Here is a 15910-nt window from a genome sequence, read left to right as displayed (position 1 = left end):
AGTGGAGTGCGGCTTAGCTGACCTCCACCTTCCCTAGCTACTCGTAGTTCTTCTTCTCGTTGTTGTATCCATAGTTGTTGTTAATTGTTCTTATATATAGTTAGATTTAGTTGTAGTTCATAATTTTTAGTTTGTTAGTTAGTACTTGTTAGCAGGGTTCGGGGAGTAGCCCCTTCCCCGCACCCGGTGCCGGAGCTCATGCCTGGCTCACCGGGTTTCAAGCAGTGCTCGGCCTGTCACAGGCCGATACCAACAGGAGACCCCCACGATTCCTATTTGAAGTGCCTCGGGGAATCGCACTTATCTGCTAAGTGCTCAATTTGCAAGGCTTTCAAGCCGAGAACTAAGAAGGAGCGGGATATCAGGTTAAAACAGCTCCTCATGGAAGCGGCCCTGACACCTTCGCCTTTGGCACCGAGCACGAGCCAGCCGGTGAGCAGAGGCACCCCTACGGCACCGGACCTCACTGGTACGCCTAAGGACTCCCGGCACCGGCCACCGCCGGCACCAAAATCGACTCCATGCCGCTCCCTCTCCCTGAGGTCGAAGAAGGCAAAGACACATGCTGCTCCGGCAACACCCGCGTCGCAGCCAGTGACTGCGCCTACGTCGGACCGCCCGGCACCGATACCTGCTGCAGCACCGCCTAAACCGGCACCGTCGACTCCGGCCCCACAAGGGCCATTGAGTCCGGCGCCTGACAGCTCCCCGGCACCTGCCGTGGTAGAGCTCACTTTGCCATCTACACCGGAGACGTTTTCTGTGGCGAGAGACTTGATTGCCATCACCGATGCGGCACTACCCCTACCCCCGGCACCGCCAGTGCAAGTACTCCAATCTATGGGCAAGCCGACCCTGACCAGACCGCCGTCTGTCAGCTCAGCGGACCGGCACCGCTCAAGGTCACGATCCTGCAGACGCTCCCGGTCGAGACAATGCTCCCGCTCTCGACGCTGCTCACAGTCCCGGCACCATTCCTCTCCACGGCACCGGTCGGACTCGTGGCACCAGTCGGACTCGTGGCACCGGTCAGTCTCTCGCTCTCCGACCCGCTACTCACGGCACCGCTCTAGTTCCCGGCATCGACCCAGGCACTGTACCTCCTGGAGCCGATCACGCCGTAGGGACTCGAGATCCCGGTCGACCTCCCGGCACCAGTCTGGTCGCAGGTCCCGGTCTCATTCTCAGTACCGTTCTGAGTACCGGCACCGGTCCCCGTGGACGAGGGGTGCAAGATCCATCAGGACTTCGGCTCCAGGTTTCTCTGCTCCTCCATGGCCGTCCAGACAGACGTCGGTATCCTCCCATGCGGATAGCTATTACGACCGGGACCGTGATACGGAGGTGCCTATGAGGGGTTTTCCAGGACGCCCGATCTCAGGACATGGGACCTCAACAGTGGTCCTTTTGGACACCCTGGGCATACCATCAAGCCCAAGGTGCTCCTCTAGTCCAGACCCGCTCTGCTGCCTCAGAACATCGGGCACCAGAGGCCACCATTACCCACCCCGCCCCAGTTGAGTCGGAGGAGCAGACGACCCATCCTGCAGACTCCCCGGGACTGCTGGAGCAGGAACCATCCCAGGAGCAAGAGGCCATCCAGGACCCTCTCATCCCCCGGGTATCATCCTCCTCTTCCCCGGATGAGGCTGTGGCAGGGACCTCATCATCAGGGCCCCCACCGATAGATCTCAGGGCCCATCAGGACCTCCTTCGCAGAGTGGCACTCAACATTAACCTCCCAGTGGAGGAAGTCCCAGAGGTCGAAGACCCCGTAGTGAGCATCCTGTCCGCGGATGCCCCCACCAGGGTGGCACTGCCATTTATTAAGACTATCCAGGCCACTGCCGACACCCTATGGCAGTCCCCAGCCTCCATTCCCCCAACAGCAAAGGGAGTCGAGAGAAAGTACATGGTACCCTCTCAGGGGTATGAGTACTTATATGTTCATCCTCCTCCCTCCTCATTAGTTGTCCAGTCAGTCAACGAAAGGGAACGCCATGGCCAGCAGGCGCCAGCCCCAAAATCCAAGGAGGCTAGGCGGATGGACCTCCTGGGTCGTAAAGTGTATTCAACGGGGGCCCTACAGCTCCGAGTGGCCAACCAGCAGGCTCTATTGAGCCAATATAGCTATAACACCTGGGCGGAGGTGGGTAGGTTCACTGAACTACTGCCCCCTGACTCACGCCAGGAATTTGCCGTGTTCCTGGGGGAAGGGAAGAAAGTGGCCAGAACCTCTCTCCAAGCCTCCCTAGATGTGGCCGACTCGGCAGCCAGAACTTTGGCCTCCGGCATCACCATGAGGCGTATCTCCTGGCTCCATGTCTCTAACTGCCACCTGTGCTTCAATATTACCATCCAGACTTACCTCTTGATGCAGGGTTTGATTTCAGAAGAAAGACATGATCCAGTTGCAGAGCTTGAAGGATAATAGGTATCATACCGCTCGTTGGGCATTCATACCCAGTCAACCCAAACGTTAGACCCTTCAGAAACCTCAACCTCACCCCCTACTTTATTTCCCGGCAAGAACAGGACCTCAGTTAGAGCGGCGGCGGGTGGCCGTAACCCAACCCTCCCCAAGGGGGCCAAACCACGCCTCAAGCACCACCGGGCTAAGTCCAACTTTAGTGTGCCGGACGCGTACCAGTTCAAGGCAGATCCTTCCCTCTTTTTCCACCGTCTCTCTACTTCTCCTGCGTTCGTCCAACCGGACTTCAGATCTCTGAGTTTCTATGCACGTGTGAGCAAGGATCTCACCTCAATTTGCTTTCCTGCCCTCCCACCCCCATCCAGCCCTTTCAGGCCCTCTCACAAGCAAGTTCCTCTTACAAGAGTACAGTTCTCCTCGCCGCCATTGGAACCACTAGAGGAGTTACCATTGACAGAGGAAGCGTTATCTGTATTTTCTGATCCCAAGTTCCAAGAGCCTCAGCCTGTCCTAACCTGCGGAACTCAACAAAATGATGCTCAAGTGAAGTTCCGCATGTCTCCCCTGGAACTATTTATCCCGTCCTTGGATCCGGATACTGTTTATGCCGCCCTTGCATTGAAGACGCATACTCCACACTGCTCTTTCCACCACACAGCAAGTCACCTTCGCGTTTATGTCAGCCACACACTGCCAATTTACGGTCCTCCCCTCTCCCTCTCACTGGCCCAAGGTGTTACCAAAGTGCATGCCGTGGTCGCCGCACCTCCGCCAGCAACAAAATTGTCCCGCTATCTGACGACGATCACACAGGATCTCCCAACTCAGGTACACATGTCGCATATCACAGACCGATTCTCCTGTTTGACGGCGCTCCTCAACGCCGCAGAAATCCACTTGTCCCACACAAGCTGACTTCATAGCGGCAACGTTACTCCACTTCAAGCCAGCCTACCTCCCGCAGCCCGCTTCCAGCGATCGTATCAATATTCAAGGTCTGCAGGCCTTCCCAATCACGCTCGGCTCGCACTCTTTGGCTTACTGGTATGGCCGCGTTACTTATCGACCAAGTATGCCAAGCTCCGCATGCGGACCCTTTCAAACGTGGCTCCATTCAGTCTTCCGCCGGGCAGGGATCCTATAGATGTCCTGTGACAGTTCCCCCAAGCCTCCTCTGCTCCCTCAATGTGGCAACTCATCCTTTGTATGCCAGGAGCCGTCAGTCCCCAGTCGCCTTTGCCTTAACGACGGAGCTTCATCCCTCGTTTGGGGCTCCCTGCACCTTTACCAGGCCTTTGTCATCGCAAACTGACGTCCACAAAAATGCAGGATTGGAGACAGTCCGCCTCGCATGTCAGGCGTTCCAGCAACATCTTCACGGCCGTTGTGTCTCTGTGTTTACGACAACACACAGGGCCATATATGAATATCAACAAACAGGGGGACCCCTCTTCTCCCCTGGTCAAAGCATTCGACGCTGGACTTCTGTGATAGCCCACTCGATAGACTGGTGCGTTCTCTTCTCCGGACCGGTTCAGAACCCTGCGATCGGCTGATGCCGATTCTTTCCTCTGTTCACGACATGTCATATAACCAACTCATCCATTCTATTTCCGAGTGGACTTCCCGCTCAGAGGATCTGTTCGCCTCCGCGTTGAACAGAAGTGCAGGAGTTACTCTCTTTCAGGTTCTCTCCGGTCTATCACAGACACAGTCCTCCTGTCGTGAGGCACCACCTCCTATACCACCTTCCCACCATTCCCTTGTGCACAAGTCCTGTTGAAACTCCACAGGGACAAAGCGCATCTGATCACTGCATTGCGCTTGGTGGACCCAGATACACTAGGCTACACCTACCCTGATAGATCTGTCCATGCCACTCCATTCCCTCCCTCTCCTTCCAGACTGATCACGCAGACCACAGCAGCTCCACACCCAATCCTGCAAGCGCTTCACCTCACAGGTTGCTCGCTCATGGCAAACCACACGATAGCTGGTTCCGCTCCGTTACAACATATTCTCGTCAGTAGCAGAACCTTTCCACTCGATCTACGTATCTGGCAAAGTGGAAATGCTTCTCTTGCTGGTGTGCAACGCAGGACGTTACTCCCTCGGAGGCCTCGATTCCCACGGTCCTAGACTACCTCTGGTACCTTAAACAGCAGGGCCTGGCGACATCCTCTCTGAAGGTGCACTTGGCGGCTATCTCCACTTTCCATCCAGGCGAGGGTGGCCACTCCATGTTCTCCCACCCCCTGGTCTCTCGGTCCATTAAGGGCCTAGAGCATCTCTATCCCCCTGTACGTCGCCCTGCCCCTACCTGGGATCTCAATTTAGTCCTAAACAGACTAATGCACCCACCTTTTGAGCCACTAGGAGACTTGCTAGGACTTGCTCGCTCCTGTATCTGTCGTGGAAAACAGTCTTCCTGGTGGCCATTATATCGGCCAGAAGGGTCTCCGAACTTCGAGTGCTCGCGGTGGACCTGCCGTACACTGTCTTTCATAAGGACAAGGTACAGTTGCGACCTCATCCGGCGTTCCTCCCTAAGGTAGTGTCAGCCTTCCATACCAACCAGGACATCTTTCTCCCGGTCTTCTTTCCGAAGCCCCACTCTTCTCGACGGGAGCAGCAGCTACACTCCTTAGAGGTGCGCAGGGCACTCGCTTTCTATATTGAGCGGACAAAACCCTTCCGGAAGTCTCCCCAGCTGTTCGTGGCAGTCGCGGAATGGATGAAAGGTCTACCAATCTCCTCCCAGAGGGTCTCCTCTTGGGTAACAGCATGCATCTGAACATGCTATGACCTAGCTCATGTCCGTTCGGGCCATCTCATAGCGCATTCAACCAGAGCTCAAACTTCATCAGCCGCCTTCCTGGCCCACGTGCCTATCCAGGAGATATGCCGCGCAGCGACCTGGTCATCGGTCCACACCTTTGCCTCGCACTATGCTTTGGTCCAACAGTCTAGAGACGATACAGCCTTTGGTGCAGCGGTTCTGCATGCTGTCGCATCTCACTCCGACCCCTCCGCCTAGGTAAGGCTTGGAAATCACCTAACTGGAATGGATATGAGCAATCACTCGAAGAAGAAAAGATGGTTACTCACCTTTGTAACTGTTGTTCTTCGAGATATTTGCTCATATCCATTCCAAACCCACCCTCCTTCCCCACTGTCGGAGTAGCCGGCAAGAAGGAACTGAAGGGTGGCCTGGTCGGCTGGGGTATATATCCAGCGCCATAGCGGCGCCACTCCAGGGGGCGCCCAGCCGACCCGCTGAGTGTTGCTAGGGTAAAAGTTTCTCCAATGAACGAGCACGCGGTGCGCACACACCTAACTGGAATGGATATGAGCAACACATCTCGAAGAACAACAGTTACAAAGGTGAGTAACCGTCTTTTCCCCTGAGTGATGTGGGAACATTCCCAACACTCTCTGTTGTTTTATTATTTTATTAATAAAGCTTTAAAATTCAATTATATGGTGTTTTTTCTTCATCTTACCCCAACGATCCTGCGGTGTCAGCCTGATCACCTGACACGAGGGATAGATTGGTAACAAAAATCTGTCACAGTTTTAACGGAAAATTAAGAAAGGGGAAAGCCCTGCAGAACGCACACCATCTATTTGTTTTGCCCCTGTTGTTTTGTTTGCTTTGCTAAGTATTGTTGGTATTCTATGTTAAGAATTGCATGATTAAAGGTGTGTTCTCTCTCAGTTGTAGTAGGTCTGGAACCTGGAGAGGGGTTTAGCAGTCCTCTCTCCACGCTGGTTGACAGGGAAGGGTGGCAGGTGGATCTACCCCCGGTCGTAGCAGGATTGGGAAATAAAAAAGATGGGGACTAAGGGAAAAAACGTGTACCTAACAGCTAAAAAAAGCCAATTGGCTGTGTGTTCTGTCCACGTGGCAAGCCTGATGGGGAATAATTTCGGGGACCCGTGTAAGTAATATTGTTTAAAAAGAACGACCAGGAAGAACAGGGGCTAGTCAAAAAGCCCACCTTCCTTGCTAAACTGGTAATGAAACAAGCCTAAGCCTATGGGAAGAAACGGTTCAACAACAAAAAAAAAAGGATTGGGTCCAAAAAGCAGGCAAACAACAGGGAAAGAAGTTAACTCTGTAGCTGCTAAAAAAAAAAAAAATCAAGCAGCAAAACTTGATAAAAATGTCTGTAAGTAATCCAGGTAAAAGGTTATTTAAGTAAAATCATTCAAATATGAATGTTAGTCAAATTTGCTAAAAAACACTCCTGCAAAGTACAATCTGTGTTTTATAAGTTTAAGATGAATTGGTATTGTTTTAAAGTTGCAAAACCAAGAATACTTTTGCCAGACACAGGAAACTAGTGTTATTTAATATGGTATTTAGCGTTTAATCCTTAAGGTGAGTTAATGCTTTACAAAATTTAAAATCTTTTAAATAAAGACCAAAGGTTGTGGCTGCAGCAAGGTAGTCAAAGCCAAAAAAATAAAAGATTTAAATTTGTTTTTTGGGTAACAAAATAGCAAATAAAAAGTCTGGTTAAGAAAAAAAAGGACAGTACCTCTGGCTCTGTGTGGTCAAGCTGTCACTGTGCTAGGGGAGCATGAAGATTTTGTAAGCACAAAAAAAACAGTTACACCTTGTGTAAAAATTAATGTGACTAGTGTTGTGAAAGTTGAATGATGGAGGAAATGTGCATTTTCCCCAGAACATGTGCAGTGTATATTGTAGCAGAGGTAAAAGAAATGCAAACCTACCATGCTATTTAATTAAAACCATATTAGAACTCCAGAGGGAGCCATGATAGGTTGTGTTGTCTTTTTCAGATTGCTGTGTGTTTAACAACAGGAGTTAAACATTAATTGTGTCCTTTTGAGACAAAGTCTCCAAGTGTCTAATAACTTTAATCCAAAAGCAAGCCAAAATGTTTGTGTTAATGCAAATTACCTAAATAATAAAAATAAAAGCCATTGAAACCTGGGCTGCCTATAAAACAAATACAAAAACACATGGGTAATTCCTCTGTATTTTAAGCAATAACTGACTGCCCCAAAAGCAGTAGACCTATGTTCTTTTTGTCTTACCAAAAAAACTAATGCCAGCTAAAAAGCAATCAACATACCATGCATTTACAGGCACAATAAAAAGTAAGTTCTGTGTTCTATGTCCTGTCTTGTAGTATTTGTCTTGTGGCCAGAGTGGTGTTTAACATTTTCATAGGACAGTCTAGTTCAAAATTAAATAAAAGGGTTAAATCAAAATGCAAATAATTGTTTTATTCAATTTGAAATACAAAGTGTTTGAATAATATCAAAAAATGTAATATACTAAAGTCTAATACATTTGCTTAAGTAAGAAAAAATAACTTCATTGGCCAAATCTTTTAACAGAAAAATTATTGTTAAAATTTTGCATACGAACAGTCTTTGGAAGCAAGGACATGAAAGGTTAACCCACTCCCCATATTGCACATGGAATCTTTCTGGCTACCTCAGATTTCTAGCCAGAGGGCTGAGAAGGGAGGAAGCTATTGGACACTAGAGGTTGTACCAAGTGAACTCCTCAAAAGTGGGTGTGCTTGTCCTGGCTTGTTGCTCCAAAGCTTTTTAAAGTCATTTTCCTGGAAGGTTGTATGTGGCATACATTAAATAATAAAACTGAAGTACTGTATAATTGCAATATGTATGTGTTCATTGTAGAAAAAAGGTGTGTAAGTGGAAGTTTCCTTTGTAAATTAAAAAAGCCCAAACAGAACATCCAGAGAGAAGACGCTGGCCCCGTTCAAGGACACTGCTCACGGCTGGGACTTGACTCGAGGCAACAAAAGAGGAGGGGCTTGAATGTGCCCAAGCAGCTGTAAAATCTGCCAACATTGCCAGGCATTAATGAAAAAAAAGTGTTACCTAAAGACCTTAGCAGCCTGCCATTTATTAAAACCAGAAGACTAAGTCTGCATAAGATCCATCAACGAAAGACTGCTCTGGCTCCACACCGAAAAGGCCCTTATCTTACCAAATCCTGCTAACTACCAACACCGCTGTAGAGTGTCAAGGACTGACTGTCTGGACCCATGCTTCTCACTGCAAAAAAGCCCCTCCACCTCGAGATAATTCCACTCCTACTATTGATCAGCCTGTCTTTTCTTTTGCTGTCCAGAAAGAGGAAAAGAAATACCAAAAGAAAAGACAAGGTGATGTGCTGGTAACCTCTCCCTTGTCCACTGACAGAGCTAACCTGCATTCAGTATTTGCCACAAAAACCAAAGCACTACAGGGTAATGTGCTAGTAACCGCTCCTCTGTATAATGCTAAGCCACAATTGCTTAAATATATATATATATATATATATATATATATATATTCATTCCACTGAGATTGCTAAAGTCCAGGAATTCCTAACTACAAAAAACATTAAGAACTAATCCTGGTAAAAAAAAAAAAAAAATTATACACTAGCAGAAAAAACTTGTGGAACCCATGCTAAAATGTGGTATTAATTGGATTTTGGGGTTTACTCTACAGGCTGCGCCCTGTGTTTTTAAATAAGTACCTTCAGCATGTATTGCCCTCCCTAACTGAATTTTAAATAACAAATATCAAAGTCACCTTGTTTGCCACTACCCTGCCATTTCCTCCATTACACTATTACCCCTGTAACACATCCAAATACAAACAATGCCATATATCTAACAAAGTTCAATGGCCAAGGCCTTCACACTTTAGTGATTTATTTAAACATTGTTTGAAAAAAATATTTTTAAGGTTCAGAGTATTCCATATAAGCAAACAGTTAAGTAAGAAAAAAAAAAACTGGAAAAAAAATAAAAGTATATGACATCATTACAATTACATTTCAAAAATTTAAAATTAAGGTTTTATAATAGAATTAATATAATGGTCATTCCAGGGGTCTGTAATATGTCAGGAAAAAGGAGTCCTTATTGTTTTGGTTATCCAATTAGTAAATAATCAGACATACTCAAAGAGTGTGTTCTGCCACTAGAAATTTTACTTGTACTAAAATAACCCAAAAGCTGTTGGCAAAAATGGTACTGAATATCACTAATGCTGGAAAGGTATTGCAGTGGGACCTAGCATGTTCAGAAATTCAAAGTTTCTTGAATGACCAGCTAATGTCCATTCGGAGTAATCTAAAGCACCAAGCTTGGACCACTACCCTTACAGACACATCAGGAGTACCATTTGATCTGTGGCCATAAAGACATACTTGGAGATTTTCTGGGTGAAAGTGTGGATGTTCACAGTGCTCCTTCCAAGCATATGGACCAGTTGGGCGGTGAGCTCCCACATACCGAATCCTGCTGGGTCCATGGGGAGGGTTGCATGTGGGATTGGGTAATGTTTGCTGAAAGGGTAGGGGACAAGGAACTACCCTGACAGGACACCTACTCTTCCAAGCTACTAATACCTGTGTACATATTAAGGCCACCATGTTACAAAATATTTATTTTAATCTCACCACTACTGCAGGCATTTTATTTACTGGCCTACTTGTAAAATTTTATTTGCAGCCCTTAGGTTTCAAATACTAAACTAGTCCAGTTGAAAGGTACCTAATCGGTTTCAAAATTTGCTTTCACTGTTACCAGAGATTCAAAGAATCTCTGAATTACAAGGGCAAATTCATATGTTTCAAAATATATTTCAAGTTAAAAAAAAGCCTTTCATTCAGCTTATAGAGTGTCTACTCTATGTACTAAGTATAACGTATTGTGCTTTGTAACTAAAATTGTACAACAACCCCATCATATTATTACCATAAAAATTTTACTGCTTGTATTGTTGTTGGTTTGTTTAAAATGATGTTGTTGTTGTAAAGGATGTGACAATAGTTACCTCTCATGTACAGGCTAATCATGCATCGTCATTGCATCCAATCAAAGCCCCTAAATTTTAAGCATTTAATCTAAAATCCAAGGTTTAATGCAAATAGAGGTTTAAGAATGTTAGTTGTGCTAGAAGCACAAAAGGAGGGGAATGTGAAAGCAGAGAAAGAACTAACAGGTATTTGAAAGGAATTTCAATGCAAACAGTCACCTCTGTGAGCAATTGTCAGGCTAAGCTGTAACCTTAATAATGCGAAATTTGTAAAAACAAGGATTGTGTGAGGCAAGCGGGGGAAAAAAAACTGTGTACGAAGTTGTTGCAACCTTAAGTTAAATAAGTATGGTATGTAAAGTACAGTTTAAACTGGTAAAAAAGAAAATTAAAATAACCTATGTATAAACCAAATGCAGCTGTTGCACAGTGTTTGTAACAAAAAGTATAAAGGCTTGCTGTAATTGTTTGTCAGGAAAAGACCTGTTTAGCTCTCTCCCTCCACCCAATTGCTAAAAATAAAGTATCTAACTTTGCTGCACCCAAAAAGAAAGTGAAAACTCTGTTTTTTTTCTGACACCCCTCTGCCAGAAGAGTAGGGATTTGATCAAGTCTCAGATAACTGTCCCAGTCTATAGGATATTCTAGTTTAAGTCGTTCCACTTTAATATTAATTGGGCCAGACAAAAGTGTGATAGTCACTTTATGGTGATTAGTGCATGCCTTGAGAGACAGCAGAGCCACATTCAATCCCTGCTCTTCCTCCAGCAGAGAGGGGGATGTAAACCAGGAATTTCCCACATTCCAGGTGAGTCTCCCTAGTTCCTGGGCTAATGATTGTTTTGTGTGGCACTAGGCAGCCTCTGAGCCCAGATTGGGCCCCACATCCAAGTTAGGTGGAGAAGCACTTATCTTCCCTCAGCTGAGAATCACTAGCAGGGTAAGAAGGACCCCCTGAGAGATGTTATCTTGAAGAATTGTTAGTCCCCTCTGATGTAAATAATCATTCCTTCACACACAAATCAGGTAAAATGAAAATGTATAGAAATGACATTACAACATATTTTTCTGGGACTCTTGGCAAAGATGGTTTCTTTGTCTGAAACCCAATAGAATGATACTGGAGTGATGAAGTGGGATTCTCTTAATGTTTTAATACTCTGTGTGTGCCTCAGATTCTTCTGTGTTGCACAAATATCTAGGTGGTGGAATAAGGATGTGTGATCATTGCAGAGAATGTAGAGGGCAGGTATGGCTTCTCTTTTGCTCCCTCGGCCCAGGCAATAGCCAGACACTCTGTATCCCGGCAGCTGATGGCCTGGCCCCATATTTTACAAGGAGCCAGCCGAAGGAGTTGGAAAACAAAGCGAGAGGTGAAGGCTAGGTGACCAGTTTGTCCAGGAAAGAGACAAAGGATGGAGGAGGGGCAAGTGGGCATGACTGAGGGTGGGCTGCTTGAAGCTGGACAGTCTCTTGGTTTGGGACTCAGGGAGAGTCTAGGGCTCTGAGCTCTGGATCCCCTCAAGATGGACTTTGCTGAATCTTCCTATTTTCTGTGCTAACAAGAACTGTTCTATGCTGTGCTCCCGACAACTAACAAACCTTCTGTTTTACAAGACTGGCTGAGAGTTACTGCTGACTGCAGAATTGGTGTGCAGGGCCCCTTCGGTGGGAATGTGAGGCTTCCCCAGGTGGACTCGCTATGGAAAGCTCACAGCGTGAAACAGGGGTGCTACTACATACATTTCACCATTATATTATTGACCAGTGAGTTGTTTTCAAATGATACCCCACAAGGCATATTTTGTACAAAGATTATTATAATAGTGTGTAGGCTGTGAACACAGGGTGCATTGCCTCACACCCACAGGGTAGATCTCAGTAGTGGGAGTCCAGGGATGTGAGTGTACATGTCTCATCTCTTTCAGCATGTAGTACACTTGCCAAACAAATGGGGGAGCACTAGGAAACAAGACAATATTGGCCAGCATGCACCTTGACACAAGATGGAGGCACCACATGCAAAGAACTCAGGGCCCACTGGTCCTAGTTTGAGTCACTGAGCCCCCGAAGCAGGAGAAATAAAGGGCTGTCCCTCCCTTGGGGATCAGGGGAGTCCCAGGAGAGGTCTACATTTTTTCCTACGATGTAGGTTAAAAAATGCATTCAAAGACTTGCGAGTTGTTGAAATCATAGACTCATAGGTCAGAAGGAACCAATCTGATCATCTAGTCTGACCTCCTGCACAAAGCAGGCCACAGAACCCTACCCATCCACTTCTATAACAAACCCCTAACCTACGTCCGAGTTATTGAAGTCCTCAAATTATGGTTTGAAGACCTCAAGCTGCAGAGAATCCACCAGCAAGTGGCCCATGCCCCACACTGCAGAGGAAGGCAAAAAACCTCCAGGGCCTCTGCCAATCTGCCCCAGAGGAAAATTCCTTCCCAACCCCAAATATGGCGATCAGTTAAACCCTGAGCATGTGAGCAAGACTCACCAGCCAGCACTTAGGAAAGAATTCTCTGTAGTAACTCAGATCCCATCCCATCACAGACCATTGGGCAGACTTATCTGCTGATAATCAAAGATCAATTGCCAAAATTAAACTGTCCTATCATACCATCACTTGTAAAATGCCCTAGCTTAAATAACTCCAGATTTTCCCACAAACTCAATCCACTTCCCTCCTTCCTTCCCCCCTAATCAGGCTGAGCTGACTTATCTTTTGGAATTTAGAGAGGATGCAAAAGTTGGTTTTAAACAAAAACTGCATATGGCTCCAGCTCTCCTCCAGGACTCATGCTGATTTATGCCAGCTAATATCCTGTTAAAGGCTTCTGATGGTGGAGGGTTTACCAGGAATCCAGGTTACAGTGGCACTTCTTGTGTTCACAGCACACACACAGAAGTTAAATAAAAACTTAACTTTTTTTCTTAGAATTTCAGAACACACAAGAATCCAACACTAAGAAGAGAAACAAAGCAATCTGCTCCCTAAAACTGAGAGCTACAATTCTCCCCACCTTACATTAAGCTGGCTGTCTGCAAAGTGACTGCCAGCACAGTCACATGCTTTGCTGCAGAGCCCTCTAGCCTGCAAGTGAAACCATGGAATTCCTCCCACCCCTCCTCCACAGCCCTTAAAGCGATAGCTGGCAATTCCAACACAGTTGGACCTCAGAACTGAGGAGCTGTAGTTTCTCCTATGCTCAGGCAGCCATTGAGGGTCAGTGCAGCCCAGGGAAGTGGGTACGACCAGGACTGCCAGGGAATGCACTGGCTCAGCCCCTGCACTCAGTGATTCCTGCTGATGGGGCTCTAGCAAGTGGTAAAGCTGAACCCTCTCCTGGGAGAACCCTTAGGACAGCAGCAGAAGTAACATTATCGGCCTTCTCTTTGGGTAACTCCCCCCTCTCCCTGGCATAGAAAGGTCCTCATGGCCCAACATGCTCAAATTAACCACTCTCTACGGCAGCCTTATTTAATCTGGCATAAGCCATTTCTCTTCTTCTAATCTCTTAGAGCAGAACTTCAGTAGCATGAGCTGATGGCAAATCTCCATTGACTGAGAATGGGAGAGTGCAAACTCCTCTGATGACAGCTTGCAGGAAAGTCACCAGAGCAGAAGTGCTGGAGTGTAAATGTAATTCCGCGATATCATGCAGAAGAGTAAATAAACAGACACTGTTTCAGCCTGTGTTACAGGGTAATGGAAAAGGGCTGCAGATCTCTGAGCATTTCAGACATTTCTCAGCAATATTTAACATAGGAAAGTGAAAGTCTTGGATGGACTCCCTGCCATAGGAACAGTTCCAGAAAAGAATAATAGAACCTCACCCAGAGCAATTGAGGGCTGACACTCACCAGCCTGCTGGATCTTACAGGGAAGTGCTCAGGCTAGTGGCAGAGGAAGGGCTCCCAGCTTCAGAACTGCCAGCTCTGCATTACTAGTGAATTTCTCTGTATTTACAGCAGCATTTACCACTAGGCAGGCACACGCTCATCTGTTCATACAGCTGTTGCTGATTAACTTACTGCAATTTTATCTGAAACATTCTCCATGCGTCCAGCAGCTTCCAAATGAAAGTGAAACCAAAGTTACAGGAATCCCATTTATGGTACGCAGAGATAAAAGACTTAAAGAAACACACACACGCAGTCCCAAGAAGGTGACAATTGCAGGGAGAGCAGATGCAATTTTTCCTGGTTTGGAAGGTGACAGTTTTAGTTTTTAAGGCTTTTTCCTGCTCCCTCAGACAGTCGTTGTCATAACAATCAATTGTATTTCTGTCGTACACACATGCCAAGGCTTTCCGCCCTCACAAGCACTACACTTTTATTCTGACTGAAGCAGTGCACCAGGGTGCAGAGCAAATAATCAGACCTCAGTAGTAGTCCTTGGCCAAGGCAGGAAAGGCCTACCTGGGGTTCCAAGTAATTCAGAAGTTTTCTGGTACAAATAAAACAAACTCTCTGAGAAATAGGCCACATTTTTTCACAGTGGAACAATAAACACCAAGAGTCATATTCTGCCTGGCCTTCATGCAGATGTTTAGTGTCAGCTCAGAGGAACACAGTGAGGCTTTCTCTCCCTCCTTGCACGACCAACATAAAGTCCCCGCACCCTGTGCTGGTAAGACTAGGGCAGGGCAGCCCTGCAAAGGGGTGCAGCAGCTGGCATGCTCCCGCTGAATGTGCTGTAACGCAGCCAATATCCTCATACCTCCATAGCTGGCTTCTAAGCAGAAAAGCCCTATCTCCAGGGTACATGAGAAGGGACCAGCCCCTTCAGCTGAGCCTAACCGGCCCTTCTTTATTTGATAGACTTACGAGGGAAGGCCGAGAGTGGTTCCTGGGGGACTAATAGGGCTCCTGTGATTTATTGGCTGGCTGAGTTCATTCATCATTTGTGTGGGATAATGTTTTCCTGCTGGGTGGGCATCATGAGCTGTTGTGACCCTTATGAATTGTTCAGGCACCCAGAGCATTATGGAGGGGTATTTTATTGGTATATTACTCTAACGAAAGATTAATAGTAAATAACAGAACTGATCTTGCATGTTTTCCTCTAGGGGAGGTATTAGAATTGCCAGGGGGCACCAGTTATTTTAACTCCTGCCTCATCTCCCCCCAGCCAGAAGTGTCGCATTACTCAGCCAGCCTGCCCAGGAGATTGAACTCCCGCAAGGAGGCTCCCTTGCTCCCTTCTCAAAAGTGGGGGGAAATGGCCCTTTGCCCCCCCCCCCCCCAATGCCTATGGAAGAAACCAATTTCAGTGTCTCCTTGGGAAGGAGAGGAGTCAAGGGGCCAGCTAGACCCTGGCAGAGGACCCAGGGCTGGGACTATATGGACAGATCCCCCAGAGCCCCTCCTGTTACAGCAAGCAGGGATCACTGCATAGAACTGCCCTAGTCCCCTCACCTACTCTTATGGATCCATAGGATTGTTGCCATGCTCCACCTTTGGAACAGTCTCTCGGAGGAATCCCTTTGATGTGCCAGACTCCTAGAGGTCTCAGTCTTCCCCCAGGGTAGAACACGTGGCTTCACTGCCTCCTGAGACTGGACCTATGGACCTTCAGCACTCCTGCTTCACACCAGAAGCCCTGTTCAGCAATTCCAGTTGAGATAGACTTCTAATGGAGACTTGTCCACT

The 15910-nt window shown here is 47.1% G+C and overlaps 1 protein-coding gene and 1 long non-coding RNA gene across 7 annotated transcripts in view; both read right to left on the bottom strand.

The window, feature by feature from the left end:
- The window catches only part of LOC116822721 (butyrophilin subfamily 1 member A1-like), a 68802-nt gene extending 54436 nt beyond the window's left edge, over positions 1 to 14366 (bottom strand). For 3 of the 6 annotated variants that reach the window (XM_032776788.2, XM_075071998.1, XM_075071999.1), the window contains exon 1: positions 14120 to 14366. The gene's annotated coding sequence lies outside the window, so the exon portion shown is untranslated. Of the gene's footprint in view, positions 1 to 14092 lie in introns of all 6 variants that reach the window. The other 3 variants (XM_032776787.2, XM_075072000.1, XM_032776789.2) reach the window with 2 other exon arrangements.
- Positions 1 to 15910, bottom strand: part of LOC142047690 (uncharacterized) — a 459131-nt gene that overhangs the window by 55212 nt on the left and 388009 nt on the right. The window lies entirely within an intron of this gene.

This window comes from Chelonoidis abingdonii, chromosome 13 (genome assembly GCF_003597395.2).
Source record: "Chelonoidis abingdonii isolate Lonesome George chromosome 13, CheloAbing_2.0, whole genome shotgun sequence".
NCBI classification, from domain to species: Eukaryota; Metazoa; Chordata; order Testudines; family Testudinidae; genus Chelonoidis; species Chelonoidis abingdonii.
This window is presented reverse-complemented; position numbering and strand designations above follow the sequence as displayed.